Source organism: Cupressus sempervirens, chromosome 8 (genome assembly GCF_028749045.1).
Source record: "Cupressus sempervirens isolate cs-2001-9-10 chromosome 8, ASM2874904v1, whole genome shotgun sequence".
Taxonomy (NCBI): domain Eukaryota; kingdom Viridiplantae; phylum Streptophyta; class Pinopsida; order Cupressales; family Cupressaceae; genus Cupressus; species Cupressus sempervirens.
Window position 1 is genome coordinate 326680387 of NC_143125.1, and position 9393 is coordinate 326689779.

Consider the following 9393-nt stretch of genomic DNA (forward strand, 5'->3'; position numbering starts at 1 on the left):
CTCCTGAACGCGCTCACCAAGCTACAATCTCTTGATCAGGTCCATAGCTACTCTGGATGCTCTTCTCGTGGTGTGACAATGACCTTCCCAAGGGTCCCTTGGAGGCTTATGTAGGTCCTGTGGACCCCATTTGCGCCCTTCTCCGCTCTGAGCCATGTCTGTCTCATGATTCCTCCATATTTTCATCCTGTTTCCTTCTTTCCCTTCTTTCCATTCCAAGACCTTTTCACGAAAATTGCCCAAATTTGTATTTCTTGCGCAATTTCTGTGACGGGGCATCAGGATTCTCCTTCCTTCTCTAGGGCAACCTGTATTTTATTTTCTTTGATATGATGTCGTGTCGACACCACATCAAAGAGGGGCAAAATGTATACACTAAAAATTGTCCTAAATGACTTTATTAATTTAATTAATAATGGTCACATTCTTCTACTTATTTAATTAAAATTATTTTAATTAAATAAGTTCATTTTTGGCCTAAGTATTTAAATTTAATTTAAATACCTCCTAGCCTTGTTGGATAGTGAAAGAACTTTATTTTAAATAATTATCTATGAATGTTGTATATTAATATTGATTTTTATTTCATGTTAATGAATATTGTTATGTGTTATTGAACTCTTGATTATTATTGTGTATTAATGATTTTTATATCATATTAATGAATGTTATGTGATTCTATTGATTGAATGTTATAGTTCATAAATGGATGAATGAATGAATGAAGTATGTAATTAGATGATAATGAGTAATTATATTGATGTTAGCGGGAGGAAGTGAGGCCATATGAGCTTCCACCTTCACGTGGTTGACCTTGTTAAGTAGAGAATATTAAAGTATTCTCGAAACCAAGTGAAGCTCAAACTAACATACCAAGGATATCTTTCTTTTCTTTCCTAATCTATTCTTTCTTTTTCTTCAAAGCTATTACCAAAGTAGGTATTTATTCTTGATCATCTTTAGCTTAGTTACCAAGCAATATAATATATTTTGATCCTAATACCTTTTCTTCCTTCAACTACTATTCTATTGTATTCATTAGGTTTTCATCCCTCACTCAGATTTTTTCAAAATTGAAAGGACATTGTTTTGGGAGTGAATCCCCAATGATATTAAGCTAAACTGAAAAGTAGTTTGAACTAAAATGAGGGAGGATATGGGCCAAGATAGTGCGACATAGTTGATGGTTCTAAGTCACTATTGGAAAAATAATGTAATGTTGCTATAACTTGATTCAAAATGTCACACTCCATGCACATGCTATAAACATTAGCTGGTTCAGAATAAGTGGTCATGCCCAAAACTTATAGCAAGTGTGAGTTAACAAAGACTAACTACTATAAAAATTTCCTCATCAATTTCACGTTACTTAGAATACACATGCTAACATCCTTGAGGTCTGATAATATATGTCAATAACTTTGTGGATTTAACTGTGTGAACAATTTAAGTAACAAAATTTTGCATCATTGATGTAACAACAAGGCTTGCTTCCTTACTTCCTAGTTCTTTCTAGGTTCTTATTATATCACTTCTATCACCCTGATGGTGATTCTTGGTTCACCAACTCAGGATCAATCCAAGATCCTTTTCTTTCACCTTTCTACCATCACATACATACAAAGATTTTGGAGTATCTTTGTTCATCTTTTTATACTTTTATGGTTATATATAGTTTGTTTTCAATCTAAAACCACTTTTATACCCTTAATCACAATTATAGGACTTGATATGTGTCTATAATTTCTCAAATCATAATGTTGCTTCTAACAATTATTCCCTTGTTGATTATCTCTTGCTTGATTCCATTGCCTTTTGATTTTTTTTTTGTTCATTCCCTTGATTTGATTTTTGAATTCAATATGATTGAACTTGATTGTATTTCTTATATTTGCCTCTAGCCATCATTTTTAAAAAATATTTCTAGACTCACTAGTGAACATTATCAACATATCCTTGTCATTCCAAAAAGCTCCATACACTTCTAGTTTTATATTCTCAAATCTCCTAGTTAGTTCCAATGTATGGATGAAATCATGGTACTTCTCTAGAAGACTTAATTATAAATCTACAATTTCAAAGTCTTCATATTAATTATATTAAAGAGTTTATTTATTATACAAGTCAATTGGAAAAAAGAATTCTACCAATTTTCTTGTAATTAAGAATCTAACATCATGTTTGCAGGTCGTCGTTGTCCTCTATCTACTTTCTATTCTAGGAAGAGTAGCTTTAGGTGCCACTATTGCATATGTAGGTGTTAAATTCATAATTTCTTCTAAAGATGCTTTTGTTTGGTTTAAAGATGATTTTACAAATGGATGAAAAAAGGTAAGGTCTTATTCACAAAGAAAATTGATCATATTTTGTCACATTGAACAAATTATGGATCATTTCATTCATTTTCTGCTCATTAAATTTGTTGTCAGATGCAAGTTGTCAACCTCAACTCCTTAATAGGAAGAGAGATGGATCAAAAGTTGGAGGGAAAGAAATTTAATTGTATCACTTTTCTAGTTTGGGGCAACTTTTCCTGGTGGTTATTTTTGATTCATTATTTTGTAATGACTAAAACCTCCACCATTTAAGGCAAATAAAATCATCATATAATTGCTCAATATAGCCAATGACATCATTTTTTCTTCCACTACTAATTGCTAGGTGATCATTCTATGAGGTGCTAACAAAATTCTACAAACTATCAGCTATAATGTTCAAGATCTCAAAGATTGTGATTGACTTATCTAGTTCTTGAAGGTGAAAAGGAGTATGTAGTTTCAGTAACATAAACATCAATCTGGATCTATTGTAGACATGGGCTGATTACAATTAACTTAAATCTATAAGATGCTCATAAAACTTAGAATAGTGAATAGCTATTTGGGTCACCAATGCCAAATTTTAAGGTTACAATAGTATTGTTTTGCAATGGATCTCAGTGAATTCTAATGGTGTTTGCATGTGAGAAGGAAAAATTGATATCAGGCATCAATAGGAAGCTTAACTTAAGGTAGTGCCACAATTTTTCTTAAGACTAACAAAAGTGAACAACTTCTAAATATAAAGATGTTCATGCACCTTTTAATTGACATCTATATTATAAAATGTAGTCATTTGATAGATGCAAGTTGTGTATCATCTTTTGAATCCAAAATTATTAATGCCTATCTTTGCAGTCAAATGATGACTCATGTAATTAGAGAGAATTTTTTTATTTTAATTTAAAAACCTCAAAAGAGTGTTAATTTACAATTTTCTCTTTTTTATATTAATAAAACTTAATGCATATCAATACCTCCTACCATATTTAAAGGCATAGACATAATGGAATTGATGGGTTTAGATTCCAAAATTGTGTAGATATTGATTAAGAATGTCCCAATTTAGCTAGGTTTGTAATTAAAATTAATTTATAATGGATATCTCCTTGCACTTAAAATACAATGCATGACCTTCCAGATCTGGATTACAGGCTCTTTTAAGCAACCATAAGACCTCACAAACATTACTTTGGTTACTTCTTTTTTTATGTCAATAACAACTTTTTGACACATAACTTTATCATATCTCAATGATTGTTGGACTGACATTGTCCACAAGAACCAATTCACTATTGCATTAAGAAATCTTGGCAACAAGCCTGATGGTAGCTCTCCAAGTAGGTAGCTAACTATAAACAATTAAATTTTTTTTTTGGATCTTTTTACTTGTTTATTACATTAGTAGGTGTTTCATTTTTTTGATTTTTGATTTTTGCAAAAAAAACTTTGTTAATATGAACATTATTATGTTTGATGTGGTTTGCTTCCAGTGAATGTTGATATAGAGAGAGATGGTAATAAATTATCAAATAATCAACTTGATAAGGAATACAAAGAGTAGTTGAGAGTGATGCATGAGAGTTATGATGAAGAGGCAGAATGTTGTAATAAGTATACAATATTGACTTTAGGATTTCACAAAAAGGTAAGATGCATTTAAGATAAATGTAAGTATCAAATTTTGGTCCTCTATGATGTCTTGCATAGATTTCCCAAATCATTCTATATATTAGTTTTTCTTGGTAATAAAAAGGTGCAGTTAATTCATATTGATGCTTCATTAGAGGACACCATTGATGGCATCATCCAACTTCTTGAGTATGATATCTATGAAAGATGTCAAATATACCTTTATGATATCTAGGATACATAACTATTAAGTAGACTATTGTCAAATTGATCATATAGATTAAAATACTTTGGAATATGTTAACTATAAACTCTGCTCCTTAGGGCTTCTATTGATATTTTAAACTTTGATGTTTTACAAATACTATGATGGGACTCCATTTATTCTTCCCTCAGAGATAATTGTAATGTCCCCAATTCAAGAAAACAACTTATTAACATAATGTATCATGCCTATACTATAAGTTTGGAAATTGCCACCAATTGTATTGGTAGCCAAAACCAACACAAACCAATTATCTTCAGAAGCAACCCTAGTTGACAAAAATTCGTTGTCGTTCACTTACTGAAGATATTGTGAATGCATATAATTATGAAATTATATCTTTGGATCTAAACTAGGACCATAATCTGGAATAACTACTCCATATTTGGTATCAAATATACATACTTGGCCTTTGGACTAATATGCTAACTACTCTGCCAAACAAGTAGCATTTTAATTTTCGGTCAAAACAAGAAGCTTCATGTCTTGCCTAATATGCAATGAAAAACAAGATTATTTTTAAAAATATTGTATAATAGAACCATCATTGACATATGCTTTTCTTTCGTAATTCTAGTTGAAGATTTTTGCCAAGAAAAAATAGGAATTAACCAAATAAACTCAACAACAACCACATAGCTTTATAGAATTGTTAGACCTCATTGGCTTGAAGAGATGGATTTCATTGGCTAACATATTAGTCAAAAATGAGGATAGGGTGAGGAGCCATTAAGATAGACTTAAATTAGGGGAGTTATATCGACCATAAGATAGGCTTAAATTATTTTTGATAAGGTAAATAGGTTTTAAGGGGTCCTGAAACCCATAAGTTTAACAACAAGAAAGGCTGAAAATAAGCGAAAAAATGCCCAGCCAAAACATAAGCCTTACGGCTGAAAATAAGCCCAAAGGCCCAGCTTGAAACAACTGCCCACTAAAAAGGCCAGAGAACCAACCAGAAAAATAGAGACCAGACAAAAAGCCAAAGCCAAGAGAAACAAAAACCAAAGGATAGAGACAACCTAGCAGACTACTTCTCCATCTCGAGCATGGTCTGGGCAGCTTCGGCGCAATCTTGTTGCTCTTCTACCTTATGATCCTGGGCGTTCGTCAAATCCTGCTCCATAGTGCTATCCTTGGCTTTATCCACATCCAGCCTATCTTTGTCTCTGTTCTGTTTATCATCTTCCTCCATCTGGTTCCTGTCTTTGAGATTTTCCAAGAGAGAGAGGATGTTGTCGTTGATCGAAGCGAGGAGGGAGATCATTTGACTTGCCAGGTTGTGATTGTAGTTCTCAATATTTTTTACTCTCCTCTCCATCAGAGTCTCCCAGCTGTTCCGGTCGCCTTGGCTTTCTGCACCTATCTTGCTCTTGATTTTTTCCATTTTATCCATAATTGCATTGGATTTGAGCCGTCCTTCCCAAGATTTTATCTTGGTCGATAAGCAACTTTGCCTCCGTCGGAAAATCTTTTTCGGCATGCCAGGTCAGATTATTGGTGGCGTTAACCCCTTTATTAGCAAACCAATCAGCGACTGGGTTTGCCTCTCTATAAACATGAGTGATGTGGACCTTATCGAACTTTGTGAGAGTGGCGCAAGTCTCAGCAATTATGTTTGCAATCATCCACGAGGGAGGGGAAATACCATTAATGGTATTAATAATGTTTTTGGAGTCCCCCTCAAGCCAGAGTTTAGTAATCCCGGCTTCAAAAGCCAACTTGACCACCTTGCTCGCAGCTCTTGCTTCAGCTAGATGAATAGTCTGGATTCCCAGCGGGGAAGCAAAGGCAGCTATTCCCTCCCCATAGCTATTTCTTATGATTCCACCGCAACCTGAAGGGCCTGGGTTACCCTTAGAAGCCCCATCAAAGTTGGCTTTTGACCAACCATCTGGGGGGAGAAGCCAGCTAGCATCCTGCCTTTTGAGGTTCCTGTCTTTTTCTTTAGCTATCTTTCTGTCCCCTTCTTCTTCTTCTTCCTCCTTCAGCACTTGGATATTTTCCTTTATATTCTTCGAGACCTTCCTGCCAAGGATTATAGCCGGCTCCTCTCTGTCTCTAAATATTCTATTATTCCTTTCCTTCCAAATTCCCCAGCAAAAATGGGGTAAAATCCAGTCCGAGTGATCCTGCCGACCAACAATCTTACAAAGACCTTTCCACTGATGGAAAAAATCCATGAGATTATCCGGTTTGCACCAGAGGGTTTCATTATCATGTGTGATGACATTCCACACCTCCCTGGCATAGTCACATAAGATGAAAATGTGATTTTCGGTCTCAGCCTGATTCTTACAAAAGGGACATCTACTGGGCATAACATGTCCTCACTTCATGAGATTGTCATGAGTAAGGATTTTGTTCTGAAGAGCCAGTCAGTAAAAAATGTTGATCTTTGGAGTGAGACTCGGAATCCAAGCCTCCACCCAAGGGGCCTTCTCTTTTAAGCTCCAAAGGGAATTATAGCCTGAAGCAACAGAGTATCTTCCATTGGGATTATCCCTCCAGACCAGCTCATCCCCCAAATTGATAGGAATCATGGAATTGAGCATAAGCATTATAGGAGTCAAGTCCTCAGAGATGAGGGATAGGTCACTCCATTCCTGACCATTCCAATAATCAAAAACTTTGGACCCAATTTGATCAGTACAAGCTTGCATCCATCTCTCAAAAATAGGGTTATTGATAAGTGGATCTTGGGAAAGCCATCTATCCGACCAGAACTGGATGTCCTTCCCATTTCCCAATTTCCATGATATCCTGGCCTTAGCCAGGTCCCTGGCTTTCATGATCCCATTCCAAATGTTCAATCCTTTTGGGATATCTTCATTAAAAAGGGTGAAAAGAAGAGTGGGTCTTCTAAGGTACTTGTTTACCAGGGTGTCCCTCCATTCACCGGTGCTACTGAAGATCCGCCATATTTGTTTAGCTAGGAGAGCCTTATTGAGGTGGGTGATCTTTCTAATGCCCAAACCTCCGTACCTCTTAGGGAGGCAAACCTTCTCCCAAGCAACAAGAGGGTATCTTTTCTTCCCTTCATTACCATTCCAAAGGAAGTCTCTCTGGATTTTCTCCATTCTTTCAGCTATTTTCCCCGGAATTCCAAAGAGGCTCAGGGCGTAGATTGGCAAATTTTGAAGAGAAGATTTGACTAAGAGGCATTTCCCCGCTTGACTAAGAGAGACCCCTTTCCAACCAGCCATCTTCGTGTTGAATCTTTCCAAAATACCATTCCAAAAAGACTCCGGGGGTGAGGATCCCAAATGGAGACCAAGATAGGTAGAGGGGAAAGAGCCTACCCCACAAGATAGATAGGCTTAAATTGTTGCAGCTTTAGGCTCAAACTAAATTAGAGTGATAGCACTCACAAGGTAGCCTAAAACTATTGTAGCTCCAAGTTTCTTCTCAGGTTTGACCCATGCTCACCCCCCTCATTGGGCTTATCATATTATTATATACTATAATATATCTGACACTCTTTTAATAAAATAAATGAATGTGATCTTGGCTTCTAATGTTCTTGTTACTTGTGTCTATCAAACCTTGTAGTTAAATACTATAGGTTTATGTAGTGTGCAAAGTAATTGTGTCTGTAATGAAAACTATGAGTTTGAAGGTTATAAAATGCAATAAATAGATCAAACCTTTTCTAGTAAGCCTCTAAAACTTGATGACCAAGATCGGTAACATTGTGATCTTTTGAGAATATAATACTATATCTCCAATAGGGTTGATTTGAAGATTTTTTTTGATAAAATGTATGTTTATGTTCTTTAATATATTTAAATGTTCTATATAAGTATTGCTAGCATAGAAAAACTTCTTTATCATTTTCAAAATTCCTTTAGTGGTAGTCCTTGGAAATAAACGGTGTGTAGCTTTTGATTTCAAAATAGACCCCATAACTTGCATTTTTCCATTTCTCTGTATGCTCCACTATATTTAGTCTAAATATTTTTTGAAGTTTTGATTAGTTTATTTATGTTGTAAGAAGCACATTATTAATATTCAAGATGTCACTCTTGTTTTCCTTCATATTATTACTCTATTTTGAATATTTTTTCCCTATTTTCAATGTTCAATGATCACTTACTCTTGTTTTCCTTCATATTATTACTCTATTTTGAATATTTTTGCCCTATTTTCAATGTTCAATGATCACTTACTCTGCAAGTTTTACAGTCATTTGGAGTTTGAGAAATATCTAGCTTCAGAGAGGGGCAGATTTAGTAATTATTGTTTAAGGTCTAAAGATTTAACAAGAACATCAAGCTCTATATCAAGCTCTATTAAAAGAGGAACGAAGAAAAGTTCACATGGATTGAAGAATATTGGTCAATTATTGTGAATGGGAGTTTCAAGGGTAGTCTTTCCAAAGGATCTTAAATTGTTAGAGAAGAAGATATATGATCATCAAGATAAGTTCCTACTAAGGTGGAATATATTTCTTGCCATATCTTGTATAATTGTTATATCTATTGATCCTTTGTTTCTTTATTTGCTTGTTGTGGATGATGAATCTAGATGTAAGGGTATAGATACAAAATTGGCAATTGTTGCTACTATTTTGTGGTCTCTCACAGATATCTCGTATTTAGTACATATGGCTCTTCAGTTTCAAATAGCTTTTATAGCTCCTTCTTCTAAGGTGTTTGGGAGAGGAGAGCTTGTTATTAATCCAATAAAAGTTTCAAAGTGCTATCGATCAACATAATTCATCATTGATTTCCTTGTCGTGTTGCCTCTTCCTCAGGTAGTTGAAAAACATACTAAAACTTATGTTTTCTAAAATGATCATTAACATTGAATATTAATGGGAAAAGTTTTACATCTTATTCTACTTAAAACATGAGTTTATACATACATGTTTTGAACTAACATTAGAACTATTGCTAGTTTGGTTAATGAGTTACTTCTGGAGTTATGTCAACTTAGTTATAATCTATATATTAGCTAATAGTTAGCTACATATATAATAGTGTAATAGCTATTGAAATGAGGATTTTCTTCTGCCAAGTCATTTTTGAGATGCCTAAGGTTGCCAGCTTGGGTATGTGTTCACTTATACCATGTTTTGTTTATCTTGGGTTTTCTACAGCTGGGCTTGGTTGTTCTATATATATGACACATGGTAACAACTAACATGGGAACCATTATGTAAATCTTGGTTATAGC